The sequence below is a fragment of the Dermochelys coriacea genome, chromosome 1, assembly GCF_009764565.3.
Source record: "Dermochelys coriacea isolate rDerCor1 chromosome 1, rDerCor1.pri.v4, whole genome shotgun sequence".
In the NCBI taxonomy this organism is placed as follows: domain Eukaryota; kingdom Metazoa; phylum Chordata; order Testudines; family Dermochelyidae; genus Dermochelys; species Dermochelys coriacea.
This window is the reverse complement of record NC_050068.2, coordinates 278,730,890-278,753,189: the sequence shown is the minus strand read 5'-3', so window position 1 is coordinate 278,753,189 and position 22,300 is coordinate 278,730,890.

Below are 22,300 nucleotides of genomic sequence, written 5' to 3'. Positions count from 1 at the left end.
CCCTGCTTCCCAGAAGGAGCACCGGAGGGGATCAGGGGGGACTTTAGGCAGAAGGGATGGGTAGGGCCTCCACTTTTCCTGGCCCAGGGGCCCACAAAACTCTAATCCGCCTCTGTGCCTTCCAGTTTAGTATCATATGCTGTCCTTACCACAAGCAGTTGTGCAGTGTTTATTCTGCTGGTGACTTTGATATTTTTTCATATCATTCTGTGGTGAAAAATGGATTGGTACCAAAGTTCCCGCTAAGGTGCTCGGCCGCAGGCTATAAAGGGCCACGCAGCCACAGGGGCCCGGGGAGGAGAGAGATAGGGGGTGGGTGGGGACTGGGGCGGGGAGCAAGTTGGGGCATGCAGGGCTGCTGCAGGCCTCTGCCCCTCCCCCAGAGCTTGCTGCTGCCGGCAGGGAGAGGTCTGGGGGGAGTCCTCTGGCTCCAGCCCCAGGGCAGCCTGCACCCCAAACTCCTCATCTCTGGCCCTACCCCTAGCTGGAGTCCTCACCGACCCCCTGCCCCGCACCCAATGCTCTGTCCCCGCCCTTAAGCCTCTTCCCACACTCTGAACCCCTCATCCCCAGGCCCACCTTAGAGCCCACACCCCCCAGCCCGAGCCCTGACACCCCAACCCTCTGCCCCAGACCTGAGCCCCCTCCCACACTCCAAACCCCTTGGCCTCACCCCTGACATACATCACATCCATATTTGTACACATAATAAAATTCATTCTGCACATGGATATAAAAAATTAGAGGGAACATTGATTCGTACTTATTGCCAAAAGGTGGGAGTGTTCCAAAAAGAAAGCCAGAAGCTAAAATGGCTAAAGTTGATACAGAGAAAAAATCTGCAAAAACAAAAAAATATGATGAAGCATATTTGGATTTTGGTTTCACTTCCATTGCAGTTAATGAAGAAAGTAGGCTTCAATGTGTAGTCTGTGCAGTAACTTTAGCAAAAAATAGCCTGAAGCCAACAAAATTAAGATGCCATTTTGAAACAAACAATGGTGATCTTGTAGGAAAGAACAGAGATTTTTTTTTCAAATGAAAGCTACAAAAAATTTATAAACAAAAAACACAATGAAAAATGTGGTATCCACCCCTGCAAGTGCTTTAAAAGCATCATATCAAGTTGCAAACCACAAGTTTCAAAGAATAAAAAGCTTTACACAACTGGGGAAAAGCTGATTCGCCCAGCTACAATTGACATTTGCAAGACGATGCTTGGTGACAATGCAGCAGAGAAGTTAAAAAATGATCCCGCTGTCAGACAACACATTCAGCTGCCAAATCTCTGACATGTCAGAAAATAAAAAGGCACTGCTGATCTGTTGATTGCAATCCAGTTATTTGCAATTCAGTAGGATGAAACAATGGATATATCAAAAGAAGCTCATTTAACTGCTTACATCTGATACTCTCATGAAATATCAATACTGGAAGATGTTTTGTTCTGCTAGCCAGTTAAAATGCGTCCAATTGGATCTGAACAGTTTAATGTTTTTGAGTTGAAGTGGGAAGCCTGTGTCAGAATCTGCACAGATGGAGCTTCTTCTATGTCTGGAGGTAGGGCAGGCTCGAAAGCTGAAGTGTCTTAAATTGCTCCACATATATCATGGATTCATTGTATGATACATCATGAAGCCTTTGCAACTCAAAACATGGATTGCGAACTTATTGATGTTCTTAGAGTCATAGAATCATACAATATCAGGGTTGGAAGGGACCTCAAGAGGCCATCTAGTCCAACCCCCTGCTCAAAGCAGGACCAATCCCCATCTAAATCATCCCAGCCAGGGCTTTGTCAAGCCTGACCTTAAAAACTTCTAAGGAAGGAGATTCTACCACCTCCCTAGGTAACGCATTCCAGTGTTTCACCACCCTATTAGTGAAAAAGTTTTTCCTAATATCCAACCTAAACCTCCCCCACTGCAACTTGAGACCATTACTCTTTGTTCTGTCATATGCTACCACTCAGAACAGTCTAGATCCATCCTCTTTGGAACCCCCTTTCAGGGAGTTGAAAGCAGCTATCAAATCCCCCCTCATTCTTCTCTTCCGCAGACTAAATAATCCCAGTTCCCTCAGCCTCTCCTCATAAGTCATGTGTTCCAGTCCCCTAATAATTTTTGTTGCCCTCCACTGGATGCTTTCCAATTTTTTTCCAACATTCTTCTTGTAGTGTGGGGCCCAAAACTGGACACAGTACTCCAGATGAGGCCTCACCAATGTCAAATAGAGGGGAACGATCATGTCCCTCGATCTGCTGGCAATGCCCCTACTTATACAGCCCAAAATGCCATTGGCCTTCTTGGCAACAAGGGCACCCTGTTGACTCATATCCAGCTTCTCGTCCACTGTAACCCCTAGATCCTTTTCTGCAGAACTGCTGCCTAGCCATTCGGTCCCTAGTCTGTAGCGGTGCATGGGATTCTTCCGTCCTAAGTGCAGGACTCTGTATTTGTCCTTGTTGATGCTCATCAGATTTCTTTTGGCCCAATCCTCTAATTTGTCTAGGGCCCTCTGTATCCAATCCTACCCTCCAGTGTATATACCTCTCCTCCCAGTTCAGTGTCATCTGCAAACTTGCTGAGGGTGCAATCCACACCATCCTCCAGATCATTTATGAAGATATTGAACAAAACCAGCCCAAGGACCAACCCTTGGGGCACTCCACTTGATACCGGCTGCCAACAAGACATGGAGCCATTGATCACTACCCGTTGAGCTCGACAATCTAGCCAACTTTCTATCCACCTTATAGTCCATTCATCCAGCCCATACTTCTTTAACTTGCTGGCAAGAATACTATGGGAGACCGTGTCAAAAGCTTTCCTAAAGTCAAGGAATAACACATCCACTGCTTTCCCTTCATCCACAGAGCTTGTTATCTTGTCAGAGAAGGCAATTAGATTAGTCAGGCATGACTTGCCCTTGGTGAATCCATGCTGACTGTTCCTGATCACTTTCCTCTCCTCTAAGTGCTTCAGAATTGATTCCTTGAGGACCTGCTCCATGATTTTTCCAGAGACTGAGGTGAGGCTGACTGACCTGTAGTTCCCAGGATCCTCCTTCTTCCCTTTTTTAAAGAGGGGATCTACATTAGCCTTTTTCCAGTCGTCTGGGACCTCCCCCGATCACCATGAGTTTTCAAAGATAATGGCCAATGGCTCTGCAATCACATCTGCCAACTCCTTTAGCACTCTCAGATGCAGCGCATCCAGCCCCATGGACTTGTGCTTGTCTAGCTTTTCTAAATAGTCCCGAACCACTTCTTTCTCCACAGAGGGCTGGTCACCTCCTCCCCATGCTGTGCTGCCCAGTGTAGTAGTCTGGGAGCTGACCTTGTTCGTGAAGACAGAGACAAAAAAAGCATTGAGTACATTAGCTTTTTCCACATCCTCAGTCACAGGTTGCCTCCCTCATTCGGTAAGGGGCCCACACTTTCCTTGACTTTCTTCTTGTTGCTAACATAACTGAAGAAACCCTTCTTGTTACTCTTAACATCTCTTGCTAGCTGCAACTCCAGGTGTGATTTGACCTTCCTGATTTCACTCCTGCATGCACAAGCAATATTTTTATACTCTTCCCTGGTCATTTGTCCAATCTTCCACTTCTTGTAAGTTTCTTTTTTGTGTTTAAGATCAGCAAGGATTTCACTGTTAAGCCAAGCTGGTTGCCTGCCATACTTGCTATTCTTTCTACACATCGGGATGGTTTGTCCCTGTAACCTCAATAAGGATTCTTTAAAATACAGCCAGCTCTCCTGGACTCCTTTCCCCCTCATGTTATTCTCCCAGGGAATCCTGCCCATCAGTTCCCTGAGGTTGTCAAAGTCTGCTTTTCTGAAGTCCAGGGTCCGTTTTCTGCTGCTCTCCTTTCTTCCTTGTGTCAGGATCCTGAACTCGACCATCTCATGGTCACTGCCTCCCAGGTTCCCATCCACTTTTGCTTCCCCTACTAATTCTTCCCGGTTTGTGAGCAGCAGGTCAAGAAAAGCTCTGCCCCTAGTTGGTTCCTCCAGCACTTGCACCAGGAAATTGTCCCCTACGCTTTTCAAAAACTTCCTGGATTGTCTGTGCACCGCTGTATTGCTCTCCCAGCAGATATCAGGGTGATTGAAGTCTCCCATGAGAACCAGGGCCTGCGATCTAGTAACTTCTGTGAGCTGCCGGAAGAAAGCCTCGCCCAGCTCATCCCCCTGGTCCAGTGTTATATAGCAGACTCCCACCACGACATCATCCTTGTTGCTCACACTTCTAAACTTAATCCAGACACTCTCAGGTTTTTCTGCAGTTTCATACTTGAGCTCTGAGCAGTCATACTGCTCCCTTTCATACAATGCAACTCCCCCACCTTTTCTGCCCTGCCGGTCCTTCCTGAACAGTTTATATCCATCCATGACAGTACTCCAGTGATGAGTGTTATACCACCAAGTCTCTGTTATTCCAATCACATCATAATTCCTTGACTGTGCCAGGACTTCCAGTTCTCCCTGCTTCTTTCCCAGGCTTCTTGCATTTGTGTATAGGTACTTGAGATAACTCGCTGATCGTCCCTCTTTCTCAGTATGAGGCAGGAGCCCTCCCCTCTCGTGCGCTCCTGCTAGTGCTTCCTCCCAGTATCCCACTTCCCCACTTACCTCAGGGCTTTGGTCTCCTTCCCTTGGTGAACCTAGTTTAAAGACCTCCTCACTACGTTAGCCAGTTTGCTTGCGAAGATGCTCTTCCCTCTCTTCGTTAGGTGGAGCCCGTCTCTGCCTAGCACTCCTCCTTCTTGGAAAATCATCCCATGGTCAGAGAATCGAAAGCCTTCTCTCCGACACCACCTGCATAGCCATTCGTTGACTTCCAAGATTCGACGGCCTCCACCCAGGCCTTTTCCTTCCACGGGGAGGATGGATGAGAACACCACTTGTGCCTCAAACTCCTTTATCCTTCTTCCCAGAGCCATGTAGTCTGCAGTGATCCACTCAAGGTTATTCTTGGCAGTATCATTAGTTTCATTAAAATCATGAACTTTATCAAGATGCATCCCACAAAGGCACATCTCTTTGCAATACTTTGCACAGAAATGGGAGTGGAGCATGCTGCTTTGTTGTTTCATACTGAAATCAGGTGTCTATCCAGGGGGAAAGTGTTGCAATGTATTTATGAACTAAGAAATGAAGTTCAACTTTTTTTAGTGGATTTGAATTTCAGCAACACAGACACACTTTGTGATCCCCACTGGCTTGTGCTTTTGACTTATTTGCTGATATTTTTGACAAACTGAATTCTCTAAATCAGTGGCGTATTAACGCCTAGGCCAACAAGGCCTAGGCCTAGGGCAGCATATTTGCAGGGGCGGCAGATTTATAATAGCAGCCAGAGGCTGCTTCCCCCAGTGCCGGTTTGTGCCCTCTGCCCCCAGCCTCGCCCCAACTCCACCCCTTCCCTGCCCCCTCCCTGCCCCTATTGATCCCCTTCCCCAAATCCCCACCCCAGCCCCGCCTCCTCTCCTGAGCGCACCGCATTCCCCTCCTTCCCCCCTCCTTCGCAAACATGTTTCGCGCACAAGCACTGGCAGGGAGCAGGGAGAAGCAGGACCCGGCAGCGCGCTCAGGGGAGGAGGCGGAGGCGGAGCAGAGGCGAGCTCGGGGCGGGGGGCAAAATCATTAATCCGCCACTGCTCTAAATGTCTCGTTGCAAGGAGAGGAAAGTACTATTTTTGACAGGCACAACAAGATATCTGCATTCAAGAGAAAGCTAGATCTCTGGAAAACATAGATTGGTTTAAGCATTGCATTCCCATTGTTAATTGATGCTACCAACAAAACAGAATCTGAACTATTGAGTGTCATACAGCCAATCAAGAATCACTTGACTTCTCTCAGAGCCAGTTTGGATAAATATTTTCCCAAAGGAAATGCACCCCTGAATGACTGGATTATCCATCCTTTTGTAGCTGAAGCAGTGACCTTGTCCCATCTCTCAAATGAGATTCAGGAAAAGCTGACTGAACTTCAGAGTGACAGGACACTGGAAATTCAATGTAAAAAACTGTGTTTGCAGGATTTTTTATTGAAAGTTGGTTCAGAATATCCAGCTTTGTCAAAATGTGCGATCAAAGCTCTTTCACCACTTGGCTCATCTTATTTGAGAGAGATTGGATTCTCTTTTCTGGCTGTGCTAAAGACAAAGTATCGAGACTGGAAGTGGAGGACAACCTCAGAGTGACTGTTTCAAAAATCTCACCACAAATTGATAAACTGTCCGCAGAGAAAGAGGCACACCCTTCATGTTAAGTATCTGTGTATTTGAAACTTATAGGTGTAGGCCATTTAATTAAAAAGTTCTGTTAAGGTCAATCCGTTAGGCTTATAAGTAGACTATCAAGCATACTTTTGTATGTGTGTATTTTTGTCTCGGTTGCGGGGAGACGACCATAAATCGTAACTCAAAGGGGCTCAGTTCAAAAAGTTTGTAAATCACCTCCCTACTCCTTGAATATATTGTATGAACAAGGGAGCAGTGAGTAGGATTATATTGGCCCTTTTTTCCAGATCATTGCACTGGGAGCTCACGTTCAGAGACATGCTCATGCTTGTCTACTATGACTCCTAATTCCTTTACAGAGTTACTGCTTTCCAGGATACATATTACACTGCTGTGTTCTTTTAACAGTTAAAGGGGGAAAAGCTCAAGATAATGATGGATACACAGAGGCTTTTTAAAAGGTTAAAAATCAGTGGGGCTTTCTCATGGTGATAAAATAGAAGAAATGTGCAAACACAGTAAAGAAAATAGGTAAATAAAGTGTGATGATTAAAGGTCATGGAGAAAAATAGAGCATTATCTAAAGCTAATACTGTTCTGTTTTACGATCAATATATCCTCATTTATTTAAAAATTAACCATTGTCTATATATTTCAACATATATAGAAGCCTAGTTTGGAAAAAGGGTTTCTCGCACTTGAGAAGCTGAAATAACTAATTTGCACCTATTTGAGGCATTATTCCACAGATTGCCTGATTTTAGGTTAGCCCTACAGGTACTCCAGCATGTATAATTTGTAATTCATTAATCTTGGGAGAGAATTATGAAACCACTTTGAGAAATAAATATGGGCACTTTTAAGTGCAGTCTTTTACTAAGACATATTAGAGGGAATGAAGCATTCAGATGTCTTCCCCTTCTCTCCCATCCCATGAATTACATTTTTTTAAAGTATTTAAAAGATGAATATTTTATATGTACCTGAAAATTAAAATATGTTCTTAACTGGCTTTATTTCATTATAAGATGACTACATATGGCTTTGCAGTACAGAGAGTCTGCTTCAAGAGTCCATTAAATGACAGGAAAAGTGTCTATATTCTTTAGAAATATTCATTCAGAACAGATTTAATTAATGTATTTACTTACAAACACATGCAAGCATGCAGAATATTAAAACAAAGACAAAAATCAAGTACTTTAAAAATACAAGGATGTTCCCACAGTGTCATTTTTGTTAAGCTGGGTCCAAGCTTCAAAATAGGTTCCAGAGTGTCTCCAAAGTTCAGGACTTTGATTCAGTTTATTAGTGCTAATTAGCACAATGCCAGACAGCATTGCACCTCACATGTTGTCCGTTTCTGCTCCTAATACAGGTAATGTGAATCTCCCATTAGCTTCAGTGGGAGCAGGACTGGCCCCATGGCATTATAGTTTGAGTTTGCAGCAGTGCCTGTTAAAGCTGCCTGATGCTTTCCATCATAAGGTGCAGTCTTCTGTTGCTTATAACTTTGCCAAACTTTAACTACCTAGGCTGAAATTTTCCACGCCAGGTGTTTGCCTCCAGGCAAAACTATTTTGGAAAAAAAATAGCTTCAGCCATTTCCAAGAATGAGGTTGGGAAACAAATATGGGTGTTGCCATGTTAAAAAAAAGTCTTATAAACAGTTTTGTTGAGAAGTTCTAGTGTCCCCATTCTTTGGGGGGAGGGACTTGAAATTTGACAGGGGTTCCTTTTTTATCAGGAATGTGCCTTTTGCTGTCCCCGTGAAAATTTGGCCCAGTTATAAGACTTTGAAAACTCTAATTTTGCATACCATCAGAAGAGACATCTTAGAGTTTAGCTTCTAAGTTCCCTGATGATTCTGTATGCACTGAGCATGCTTGAAGATGTGACCACACTGCACATGCACCATCCCCACAGAAACTTAGCATGCTCCAGCCCAAGCTACAAGGCCTCAGCAGGACTTTCCCTGCAATTGCAGGTACTGGCTGGTTCAGACCAGGGAGCCTGTCTTTCCTGTGCTCTCAGTGACACTCTCCCCACCTTTCTGGTACCCAGGAAGCATAGAAGAGGAAGGAGCCTAACTTAAAGGAAGAGGGGATGGGAGCTGGACCATAGTTGTTGGAAGAGGAGTAGAAGGGGTAGAATACTGGGACTGGAGGGTACCAGTGAGGGAAAAGAGAAACTGGACATGGAGCATGGGGGGAAATTGGAACTGGCTTGGCATACTAACAGACTGGGAGCTGAAGTGGGAGACTGGAACTGGCTGATTTCTTATGTGATAGTGAGCACATCTCTTACACCAAACTTTTCACAGGTGATCACTATGTGTGTTCCTCATCTTCTGGGTGCCCAGCTTAATGCCCTGGAGTCTGATTTGTCAAAACTTCAAAACAAACTGTCCCCCAAAAAATTGCAATTCGTTTTTACTTTTTCCCCACAACCAACCAGCACTGAGAGAGAAAGAGCACACAGGTGCAAGATAGAGAAATGCCACCAAATGGTAAAGTCATTAAATTAAGTTGAAATGTAATTAAAATGCATAGTTAAATCATCTCAGGTACAGATTGTGCATATAAAATGGAAATAAACTTGCAGGTCATTCACATAGATTCCAAACTCAGAAGGGACAGCCATGATCATCTAGTCTGACCTCTGGTACAACACAGGCCACAGAACTTCCCTCAAAATAATTCCTAGACCATATCATTTAGAAAAACATCCAATCTTCATTTAAAAATTATCAGTGGTGAAGAATCCACCATGACCCTTGGTAAATTGTTCCAGTGGCTAACCACTCTCACCATTAAAAATGTACACCTTATTTTCAGTCTGAATTTGTTCATCTTCAAATTCTAGCCATTGGATCATGTTATAGCTTTCTCTTCAGGATTGAAGAGCCCAATTTAAATATTTGTTCCCAAGGTAGGTGCTTATAGATTCATAGAGATGTAGGGCTGGAAGCAGAGGTGAAAGTAAGCCAGTACGCCCCAGTACGGTGTACTGGCAGGAGCCAGTGCACCATACTGGGGCAGCCAGGCTTCCCCAGGGGGCAATTTAAAGGGCCTGGGGCTCCCAGCAGTGACTGGAGCCCCAGGCTCTTTAAATTGCCTCCAGAGCCCTACTGCAGCAGCTGCAGGGCTCCAGCGGCTATTTAAAGGGCCCGGGGCTCCTCTGCTTCTACTGCCCTGGCCCTTTAAATAGCTGCCGGAACCCCACCGCTGCTGCTCCAGGGGCTTTAAGGGCTGGGGTTCCAGCTGTCTCTGCTGCCCCAGTCTTTTAAATAGCCGCTGGAGCCCCGCTGCTTCCCCAGGACTCCAGCAGCTATTTAAAGGGCTGGGGCGGTAGAAGAGGGGAGCCCCGGGCCCTTTAAATAGCCCCCGGAGCCCCAAGCTACTGCTTCTGCTACCCGGGGGGGGGGCACTTACCTTACAGGGTGGGCTGGGGCTGGCTCAGACCCCTTCAACCCTGCCCCTTCTGCTCTCGGCCCCACCCCTTGCGGGGGCCAGAGCTGGCTCCAGCGTACCAGTAAGTCACTGAACTTACTTTCACCCCTGGCTGGAAGGGACCTCAAGAGGTTATCAAGTCCATCTTTCTGTGCTGTGGCAGAACCAGGTAAACCTTGATGATCCCTGATAGGTGTTTGTCCAACCTGTTGTTAAAAACCTGCAATAAAGGGGGAATCCACAACATCCCTTGGAAGCCTATTCCAGAGCTTAACTACCTTGAGAGTTGGAAAGTTTTTCCTAATATCTAACCTAAATCTCCTTGCTGCAGATTAAACCCATTACTTCTTGTCTTATCTTCAGTGGATGTGGACAACAATCAATCTCAGTCCTCTTTAGAACAGCCCTTAATATGTTTGACCACTCTTATCAGGTTCCCTCTCTGTTTTCTTTTCTCAAGACTAAACATGCCAATTTATTTTTTAGCTTTTTCCTCATAAGTCAGATTTTGTAAACTTTTATAATTTTCATTGCTCTCCTCTGGACTCTCTTCAATTTGTCTATATTTCCTAAAGTGAGACACCCATAACTGGACACAGTACTCCAGCTAAAGCCTCCCTAATGCTGAATGGATTGGAACAATTATCTCCTGTGTCTTACATATGACACTCCTGTTAATACACCCCAGAATGATATTAGCCTGTTTTGCAGCAGCATGACATTGTTGACTCATCCAATTTGTGATCCACCTTAACCCCAGATCCTTTTCTGCAGTACTACCAGCTAGCCAGTTATTCCTCATTTTTTAGTTGTACATTTGATTTTTCTTCCTTAAGTGTAGTACTTTGCACTTATCTTTATTGAATTTCATCTTGTTGGTTTCGGACCAATTCTCCAATTTGTCTAGGTTGTTTTTAATTCTCATCCTGTCCTCCAAAGTGCTTGGTGTCATTTGCAAATTATCATCTGCACTCCATTATCCAAGTCATCAATGAAAACACTGAACAGTACCAGACTCCTCTGGGACCCCACTAGATACACTCTCCCACCCTGACAGTGAATCATTGACAACCACTCTGAGTATGGTCCTTCAACTTGTTCTTCACTCACCTTATAGTAATTTCACCTAAATCACATTTCCCTAATTTTCTTATGAGAATATCATGTAGGACTGTATCAAAAACCTTACTAAAAATCAAGATGTATCACACCTACTTCTTCCTCTATATCCACTTGGCCAATAAGCCTGTCAAAGAAGGAAATTAAGTTGGTTTGGCATGATTTGTTCTTGTCCATGCTGACTATTCCCTATAACCGTATTATCCTGTTGGTGCTTACAAATTGATTGTTTAATAATTTATTCCAGTATCTTTCCAAGTATCAAAGCAAACCAACTGTAATCAAGTCATCCCTTAAACTTGTCTTTGTTAAGCTGAATACATTGAGTGGTTTGAATCTATGACTATAAGGCATGTTTTCTAATCCTTTAGTCATTCTCATGGCTCATCTCTCCCCACTCTCCAATTTATCAACATCCTTCTTGAATTGTAGGCATCAGAACTGGACACAATATTCCAGCACTGGTCATATCAGTGCCAAATACTCCTACTCGAGACTCCTCTGTTTATTCGTGCCAGGATTGCATTAGCTCTTTTGGACACAGCATCACACTGGGAGTTTATGTTCAGCTGATTATCCACTAGGACTCCCAAATCTTTTTCAGAGGCACTGCTTCTCAGGATAGAGTCCCCCATTCTGTTCCTATATGTATACATTTACATTTAGCCATTTTAAAAGACGTATTGTTTGCTTGTGCCCAGTTTACAAAGCAATCCAGATCTCTCTGCATCAGTGACCTGCCCACTTTATTATTTACCACTCCCGCAATTTTTGTGAAATCTGCAAACTTTATCAGTGATGATTTTATATTTTCTTCTAGGGTATTGATAAAAAAAGTTAAATAGTATAGTCACGGTCATTAGTCCACCTCATCCGGGGCCACAGTTGTCCTAACTAAAACTAAAAGTCCCAAAATGTCTTAATACAACAACAACAACAAAACTTTCTACCCTCTCTGCCTCTTTGCTGTTTGAGAAGGGTGCCTGTGAGGCATTCCTGCCTGGAGAGCTATTCCAGTTTCCTCCTTTTAGTCAGCGTCTCTCCTCAGGTCTCCCTACCTGGGGAACTTTTCTCCTGCAAATTCAAGGCCCTGCAGGAGCCTTCTTGTTCCCTGAAATCTCTACAGCTACATTGGCAATTTCCTGGGCTAGCCCCTCTTCACTGACATTTCCTGCTCCAAGCTTCAAGCCTGTATAAGAACCTCCTTCCAGCTCTTTCCCCAGCTGGGCTTTATCACTACTTAAGCCTGACACCTTTTACCTAGTAATCACCTGATTCATCTCAGGTGGGGCCCATTCTGTACTCAGGTTGGCTTAGCCCTGTACTCTACAGCCCTTGTGACAAGCCACCCTGTTACAGTTCCTAATATACTTTAAAAATGTCTTCTTATTGTCTGTAACTCTGTTGGTCATAGATTTCTCCTTGTGTCCCTTTACATGCTACAATTTTTAACTTCTGATTCATAGTTATTGCTATTAGCTTCCCCTTTTTTCCATTTGTTATATATATATATAGCAGACACCATTTAGTATCCCATTTTGTGATTTATCAGTTAGCACATTGATCAATAAGCATTCAGGATAATTTTCTTCCAAATTATCAGAGACTTGGAAACAGGTAATGCTATTTTTGACATAGAGTGCTATTCCTCCTCCCTTTTTGCCCACTCAATCCTTCCTCAATAGATTATAACCATTGATTTAAATATTCCCATGATTTCATCATGACCCACAGGCCTCAAACCCAGGTCCATGGGGTTTACAGGAGTAGCCATGCTTCAACCCTTCACTTGAGAGCCTGCTGACAACTGCTGTCCCAGGACCCATGAAGTCCAGCCCCAGTTTGAGGCTCTGCCACTTATGTGCCATTGGTGGAGCCCACCTTAGCCGATTGACCCACTGGCCAGTAACAGGCAAAGGAAGCTGTCTGAACAATTGGAATCCACCCAGCTCTGGACCTTGTACTTCAAGCCTGAACTGGCAGCACTGCAGGGATACCTACAAGAGAACCTGGCCGGAGGGTTCATCCACAGGTCAACTTCACCAATTGCTGCCCCAGTTCTTTTCTTAAAAAAAAAAAGAAAGAAAGATGGCGGCCTCCAGCTCTGCCTTGATTACTGAGTCCTAAACCAGATAACAATCCAGAACTGTTACCCCTAATCCCCAAGTTGTTGGACTGTGTGGGGGCTGCCCACATATTCACTAAACTGGACCTCCAGGGAGTTCACAATCTCATCCATATCTGAGAGAGGGACAAGCAGAACACTGCCTTTCGAACTCGCTATGGCCACTTTGAATTTTTAGTCATGCCATTCAGATTGACTAATGTCCCAGAAACATTCCGGCACTTCATTAACAATGTGCTACATGACCTACTGGACCAATTTGTAGTAGTATACTTGGATGATGTATTGATCATCTTGAATGATCTGAACCAACACACCACTCACATCTGCACAGTCCTGGAGAGACTGTGACAACATGGTATCTACACAAAACACACAAAGTGAGCATTTGATCAGTCCTAGACTGAGTTCTGGAGTTTCATCTTGTCCCTGGAAGGAATCAAGATGGACCATGCAATGTCTAGGCTTTCTGTGACTCGTCAGCTCCCCACAGTGTGCGTGATCTACATTTTCTAGACTTTGCACATTTTTACTGGAGGTTCATCTGAAAGTTTTCAAAACAAACTGAGCCACTCACTGCCCTGCTCTAGGAGAACATCTAATTCTACTGGTTGCCTGAGACCAAGCACTTATTTGAACAGCTAAAGTGTGCCTTCACCACTGTTCCAGCACTGGCTCACCCAGGCGTGATGCAAGTTTTCATTTTGGAGGCTAATGCCTCTAGCACAGCGATTGGGGCAGTCCTCTCCCAGAAGCATGGACCCAAGCAAGTACTGCACCCCATCGCCTATTACTTGAGGAAACTTACTTTGAAATCTTAGACAAAGAGATCTTGGCAATCAAGATTGACTTTGAAGAATGGTGACACTTTTTGGAAGGGACCCAGCATTTGGTCCAAGTATTTCCTGATTTCTAGAATCTGGAGTATACGTGTAGGGTTAAGGCCATAAACCAAAGCTTTGGTGGACCCCATTCTTCTCCCGGTTCAACATTACCTTGACCTATTGTTAACGTTCAACCTAGCCAACAGAGTCAGGAACTTGGGCTGGCATATAATATCTGATCACCTGTGGAAGCAGTTTGTCAGTCCACACACCACCCTCTCATGTATGACAGAAAAGAGACAGAGAGATATGTATGCTTCGAAAACAGTTAACAAAAATTTATTAAGGAAATTTACAATGGCAGGGATAGGGGAATGAAAATTAGAATAAATAACCCAATAAAAATGCAAGTGTTGCTGCCTCCAATTGGACATGAAGCCCGGAGACCCGTACAACCCTTAACTTTGACTATATTTAAACTAAACAAAAGGAAAACACAAACTACCCCAATACAGTACTGAGTCAGAAGAGACAATTTCAGGTAAGACAAAACAGCTGATGGTGGTGTGTCTTGTTGTAGCTTAACAGCATGGGTTCCCAATCCAGGACCTCAAACCAAGCTTCGCAGCCTGAGTTGGCCTACGGGAGGGAGGAACACAGGATCGTCAGCAAAGATCAACTGGAACCAGGATTGCAGATAAAGACGTCGCTGGAATCAGGATATAGGTAGGTGTTATAGTACATAAGTGATGGTAAGTGATGTTCTCTTGGCCAATGGAGTGAGTCCGGAGTCACTGAGGAGATCCTCGATGTCCACGCAAATCAACATGATACCTGGCTGCTGCTCTGGTGGACAGCGAGAATGCTCAGGCATGTAGCCCTTTTTATAGGCTCAGTGGCATGAACCTAGCAGTTTGAGCTGGTTCTAGCTGCCCCCCTAAGAGTCCATTGCTCTTTTCCCGCCACTAGTTTGAAAAAGGTGCGAAAGTTCTGACAAGAAGGAACAACAACATGGAGTCTGAGTTGTTATTATGGCACAACACCATCTTGAATCATGGCGTCCATTGATTTCTGTTCCATATTCTCATTTTATACTAATCATTACAGCAAACACATTAATTCAAACATAAGCTCTAACATTAACAACATTAAACGTATATTTAGGGGAAAACTTCCCAACACTACCTCCATGGAACTAGAAATGGCAAGGCTGACACCTTGTCCTTAAGATAGAGCTCTGATCCATGAATCAGCCAACATTCTCAAGTCCCATAACTTCATCAATGTGACCCACCGCAGGATCTGCTCATGCTTATCCACTCTGCCTCTGTTTCTGTAGTTTCCCCGATGAGATGGACATTATCAACCAAGAACCACATAATACCTGGGAAGGGATCACATCCATAAGGGACCATATCTATGTTCCCCCCAGATCTGAGAAGGTGGCAGTTCTTCAGTTGTGCTATAAATCCATCTTGGGAGGATACTGGGGAAATCAAAAACCCAACGATTAATGTCCCAATACTTCTGGTGGTCCTGTATGCACCCCACAATAAAGACCTTTGTTGCTTCCTCCCAGGTGTGTGCCCTTACCAAAATCCCACACCAGAAAACCTGTGACCTCCTCCAACCCCTGGACACCCCCATCTCGGCCCTGGGAGACCATTTCCTTGGACTTTGACGTAGAACTACCAGAATCCAGTGCCTTCATGACCATCCTCACAGTGGTGGATCACTTTTCGAAAATGGCCCATTTCACTCCTTGCATGGGTCTATCCTTCACAGGGGAAACTGCCCAGCTCTGGATAAGTAATGTAGTCCATCTTCAATTGCCTCCCAGATCATGCCACCTCCGACTGGGGGTCTGTCAAATTGTGATACCTGATTTACTGGGAAGTTTATGGCCCAAAGGAGCACACTTAGGAGCCTACTCTAGCCAACCTGTCCCCATTAGACTGGTTCCCATTCTGCTGAAGTGGAGGCCATTCAAACTATACAGCCCCCTTTCTCCATAAAAGGTGGACCAGTGTTCCACAGAACCAAATCACTTAACTCTATATCACTTCCCTAGGCATTGATTCACTTCCAGAATCTTATACCTTCTGTCTTCATTTGCTCATGGGACAGGAAGGATCTCAGAGAAGATCACTTGGATTTTCTTCTTCAACATGCTTCCAAGTTCTCTGAAGTAATCTGTTTTCTGTGATATATCCCATGATGCTGTATATATATCACTGTGCTGATGTGAATCATCACCAATGAATCCTGGCCCATCAATGTCAGAAGCCTATCCAATCTTAGAGTGATATCTAGTGTCTTGGCTCCAGGGAAGCTCCACACCACCCCTTTGTTTACCTGTTCCTTGCAAAATGTTCTTTCTATTCTTCTGAGTATTGAATCTCCAACAAGGATCATTTATTTCTCCCTCAGATGTTTGTAGAACTCCTTGAGGGCCAGTTTGAGTTTCTTGGATTGAGCCTCAACCCATAGTGTGTGGCCTGTACATCTCTCCATTCCTTTGGATCTTGAGAAGTGTCTTCCATAATTTCCACACAGAGGACCTGGTATCGATTTGAAACTTTTAATTGTGTGGAATTCCTTCTGCTTCTCTTCTCTCTGGTAGCCACAGCCTGCACATCCTCCTCTGGCTTCAGCTGTATAGAAGGCTACGCTGACCTCTTGCCTCTGGTGATTCTTCTCTGACTTCCTCTCTCTCAAATTCCTTGGTGGCCAGCTCCAGGCTTCCTTAAACCTGAGGTATTGGTGTTTTCTGAACCTGGCTGTCTAGGAACTCCTCACCTTCTCTGATTCTCAGTTTCATCTCAACTTGCACCTGCAATCCAAAAATCTTTTCCTCCAGCATAACCACCAATTTACACATCTTGCACAGGAAATACCTTCTTGCTTCATTCAGGAAAGAATGTGGCACATCTATTGCAGGTCACCACCACTCTTCCATTGCTGGCCACTATGATATCACATGTAGTGCTGAACCTGGAAGGAAATCCACTCACTCAGTCTCTAAACTCCCTCCAAAACTCTCGTTAGCTGCCTCCGTTAGCAGCTCTCAAGTTTACCTGGCTTTTTATACCAAGGCTTCCCTGTTAGCATAACTCAGCTATGCAGCCTGTACACAAAGAACAAATAAACAGTCAACTAAACAACCAAGGGCAGACCAAACACATCAGTCACCACTGATACAGAGAAAACCCATTTGAAGTCCCCAGACTCCATTTTGTATGTTTGGTCTCCATTGTGAATAAATCAGAGTCACTCCACCATTAGATGGAAGCTACAGATCACATGGTGCTAAATATAGAATTGGTAGGAAAACCAAATTGGTGGGGGGAAAGGTGGTAAACAACAGTGATTCAGCAGATCATAACACTGTGAGGTAAATAATGGTTTCTAGTCTAAAAATAGAACAGGCAGTTGTAAAAGAAGGTAAACAAGTAGGATGATGTCATGTAAAAATAGAATTGAAAAACAGTATAAAGATCAGTGTGTTAGTTGACGGCTAACAATTAAGGAGACGGGTTGAGGAGACAACTGAGAAGAGAGAGAAAGGAATTCTGAGAGAACACACTGGAGAGACAGGGCAGCATAGTCATCCGAGTAAGTCTGTCAGACAAAGTTATAGCTATAGCCACTGCTATAGTATAGTGTTAATGTGTATATGTGTGTGTGGGGGGGGAAGGGATTAATAAAGATGAATGTGTGAGTTGATTGTAAGAGGAATGTATATATGTAAGACCTTAAGAACTGCTGTCAGTGACTTGTGGACGACTGACCATCTGAAGCAGGGTTCACCATTTAACATTGTTTCAACCATAAAGCAATATGGTTTGGAGTGCCCTTTAACTTGTGATAACGGATTTGTGTTTTAGATTATTATTGTGTCAGGAATTGTTGTTTGAACCATTAAAATGGTGCCTTGTTTTGGAACGCTGCTTGTGTCAATCATTTATTGGAAGGCTGTGTCCATGTCTCCTAGGAGTAACAGGTCTGAGCTGTTCTGTGGAGTTTCTGAAACAGGGAATCCCTGGCAAGCCCAACATATTCCTTGGCCACTCTGGAGACCCATACTTGACGAGAACAGACTGACGTGGTCATAACAGGTGGACTGTTTTAAGAGAGCCTTTGATAAACCTGGGAGGGGACAATCGGTAGGCTATTCTGGGGGTACACTAAATCTGTTTTTGAGATAACAACCACGTCCCTCTACCTCCAAGGACAGAATCTACAGCTATTCTCCCCAAAACTCTCTTGTCTGATGCCTCTGTTCCCATAACCCAAATCTATATAACAGCATATTTCAATTGTGTAAACTTATTAGTTTACATCTGATAGTGAATTGAAAACAAATTACAAATACAGTTTGAAGCACATTGGAGACTGAAACAAATCAAATTTTTTTTCAGAATATACTTTGACTTCATTTCTGTTCTTTTCCCCCAATCATTAAAAAGCAAATGTTTCCTATGAAAATGTAATTATGAAATATATTACTATAATCTTTTGTACCCTGCTACCATTGTAAGAAAAAGCAAAAACAAATCTACAACTATAGAGGATATATTAATCAAACGGAAACATCTCATATTAAATATTTAAACATGTTTAGCACCATCTTGCTAGTCATTTCTTCCTTTACAAAACAAGATATTAAAAAAAACCCACCAACCCATTAATATGGTAAAATAAAAAGCATCATTACAATTCTCAAAGCTGAGTTAAGTTGAAAGTGAATATTCACACAAGCAAAACTTTGTTAGATATGTTAAAATACAGCTTTTAATATTTGGATTTAAAAAAACAAAATATATTTTTACATATTCAGTACTCCTCCCAAAAGATTATACTATGTATATCAGTGGTTCTCAACCAGGGGTATGAGTACCAGTTGGAGTATGTAGAGATCTTCCAGGGGGTAAATCAACTCATCTAAATTAGTGTTTCTCAACCTGGGAGTCATGAGCTCCAGAAGAGGTTGCGGGACAGGTTTAGGGGGGTCGTAAGCGCAGGGCTGGTGTTAGGGGGTGGCAAGCAGGCCACATGAGGCCCCACAAAGCTAAGTTACATGCGTTAGCCCCAGGTGGTGGGGGTCGGAATTCAGACTCCTGAAAGGGGTAAAGTAGCCTGGAAAGGTTGAGAACGCTTACTGTATATTAAAGTATAGATAGGTTATAATGGGTTAATAAATGATTATCTGATATTTTAATAAGTGCTACAGATTATTACAAAATTCAACAGGTTGATTATAAGTATGGCTTATAACCTTCCGTATCTCCTTCTCCTGATGCACTTAGAGCTATCTATAACATACTACTCATGTCTGTAATACACTTATAACAGCTATTAATTATTTATAAATAGTTTATAAAGGATTAATAAGTGTTCTCTTAATATAAAGTGTGGCTTCTAACTGTCCCATGAATTTCACATAAGTATATGGGTCTCAGAGCCTTCATTATACATTTACTAATAAGGAAAAAGTACACACATAAGCAAGTGGTTGTTGTCAGGAAGCAGGCTCTATAAATGAACATTTTGCACATTCCTGAAAACACCACAAGGTGACTTAGGTAACTACAATACAGACTGTGATGACACAAAGGGTCTGTCTAAACAAACAGTGTCAAACAGAACTGTGTCTTAGGACCAAGTTACTACCCATCTGAGACTCTAGCCAGAAGCAGCAGGAGCAGCCAAAGCAGGGACTGCTACACTGTGGGTGTGTGGGTAAAATCTAGCTCAGATGGTGCCACCCTTCCCCCTCTTTTGGGACAGTCAGAGAACTTTCTATAGTTTTGACTGGACCTTTTCCGCCCTTTGCTGATAATAAATAATAATAAATCACAATAATAATAATTAATAGTTGTCCTCTGAATCATTTGCTTTCTACAATATACACAAGACCTTCACCATGTAGTGATAAAGCCAGTTATAGTCAGGGAACAAGTCTGTGGTGACTGGATGCCATCGCATGGCTGTGCAAATCAGGTTGATGTAAATGCCATTTCAAATTAGAACTTATTTTCTGTGAATATTCTACATGGTGGCTTTATAAAACAGAGGTCTGGTGAACATTCCTAGCAGTAATGTTAGAACTGTTAGAATGTTTTCAGAAAGCAAATTCAAAAAAGGTATGAACACCGGCAAATAAATATGCTTAAAATGTGAACAATCACACAAAATAATACACAATATTTATCTAGTGCTACAGAAAATGAAAAGCAAAAATTAAGGAGTGCAAATGAAATGCAGTGCGTGAAATCCTGGCCCCACTGAATTAATGGTAAAATTCCCATTGATTCCAATGGGGTCAGAATTTCACCTAGTATCTGCAAATACCAACATCATGTCTAATTTTATCATGTATTAAATACATAAAAGCAAGAACATTAAAACCAGCATTCCAGTTATCACTATTTTGAAAATACACTGATTTTCACAGGGAATCTATTTGTTGCAAAATTTAAAATTCTGAAACTTGATGACTAATTTAAAGTATGAAAATCTAAAATAAATAAAAAAAATTCTGTTTAATCTTCTCAAAATATAGAACAAATAAGTGTATTCTGTTCATAACATCTGTCATATCTATGCCAGAGGCATTACAGGCTTTAGTGACTGAGGGATCCTGCAGAATTTTTCTTTCAGTAGTTGCTATTTTAAGGCACAAGGCTACATGGGCTGAACATCTCTGACATACATATATAAATCATTTAAATTAATATGGTGGCGTGCTTTTTCTAGGAAAGCTTTGAGCCAGAAAACAAATAGCCCAAAACTTTCTAAGCAACACTAAAAGCTTACCAGGAATATTCCAAGGATATGTGTCTTGCAGAAGGCAAAACGTTGTACACAATTTATTACCAGTTATGAAAATACCTACAGCTAAAATTCACTAAAGAGCTATACCAATAGACTTCGGTCCAGAAAAGTCTTCAAAAAACGCTTCAATTCCCCTGATGTACAAATCTTTAAGTACACCACTTCTTTAAAAAAAGAAAGTGGTTTACAGTAAGATCCAGAAACTTTGATAAGGTGCAAATTGACGCCCAGACAAAGCAAAATTTAGTAATAATTAAGCTTCTATATGAAGTGCTGGGTTTGTGAGGGAGGTCCTCGAGAGACAGCCTCATGGCTGTGTTCCCCAACCAGTGACTGAGCCAGCAGAATCCTCCCCTCATTAGATGAAGGGCCTTTAGGGCCCCCTTATGCCATTCTGGCCCTTTCACCTGGTAAGTAGGGGCCAAAGATCACACCCCAGGACACTGACCAACAGACCCCTTCCTGAACCATTATAGTATACTTTCTTCCAAAACCTATGTTACTCAGGGCTTGTCTACACTGGCAAGTTTCTATGCAGTTAAGCAGCTTTTTGCACTCAAACTTCAGGTGTGTACACACTGCCAAGCCACTTTGTGTGCAGAAACTCCTCAATTGCAGCTCTGCAAAAAAATCACCTTGACAAGAGTCATGAGGCTATTTGCGCAGAGGCTCCAGCACTCTATTGCCAGTGTGAACACTTAATTGCTTTCTGTGCTGTAATTGGCTTCCGGAGCTGTCCCATAATGCCTCAAGTGACCGTTCCGCTCATTGTTTCGAATTCGGCTGCCCTGGAGACATGCGCCCCTCCCCTTTCAAAGCACAGTTTCTGACAGCCATTGCAGTGCTGTGCTGAGTTTCTCTGGGACACAAAGCAAACCGTTAATGTGGAATGTTCATGCTGTTGAACACAGAGGCAGCTGTCTGTGTGTAGGTGTGGGGGAGAGGGGTGAGAGAGAGAGAGAGAGATTGCTGTGCAGAGAGCCCAGGAGGGAGGTGGGGACTGATGTCAGGGTTTACCCCTCCCCCTGCCTCAGGACTAGTTGCTTCCTGCCACTGTCTGAACTTACAAGACAGCATGCTGACACACTCTCTGTCCCCCATAACACACTGTCTTTCTCCCCCATTCTGTACACTCACACTCACACCTTGTCATACACTCTCCCCGCCCCACTTCAGTTGCAAAACAGCTGGCAATGTAGTAGGATGCCCATGGAACAATGGGATTGGGAAACCTGCATCATGTTACTTTTTGCCTGCCCCATGTGGCATTGCAAACCCTTCCCAAAGCACTTGTGGCCAGTTGCACAGTGGGATAGCTACCACAATGCACTGCTGTCTCTGCCTTTGCAAAAGCTGCTAATGTGGATGCGCTCCAGAATCACCAGGAGCACAGTTTGGACATGCAACAGCGGTTTAATTCCAGCGTTTTAATAAAAGTGGTATAACTTGTGGTGCAGAAACTTGCTGGTGTAGACATGCCCTCAGTTATTATGGTATATCAGAGATGTGGACAAATCTTTGAGGAAGATATCAGTTTATTGGAGCTGTTCCAAGAAGGAGGAGTGCTAGGCAGAGATGGGCTCCACCTAATGAAGAGAGGGAAGAGCATCTTCGCAAGCAAACTGGCTAACCTAGTGAGGAGAGCTTTAAACTAGGTTCACCGGGGGAAGGAGACCAAAGCCCTCCGGTAAG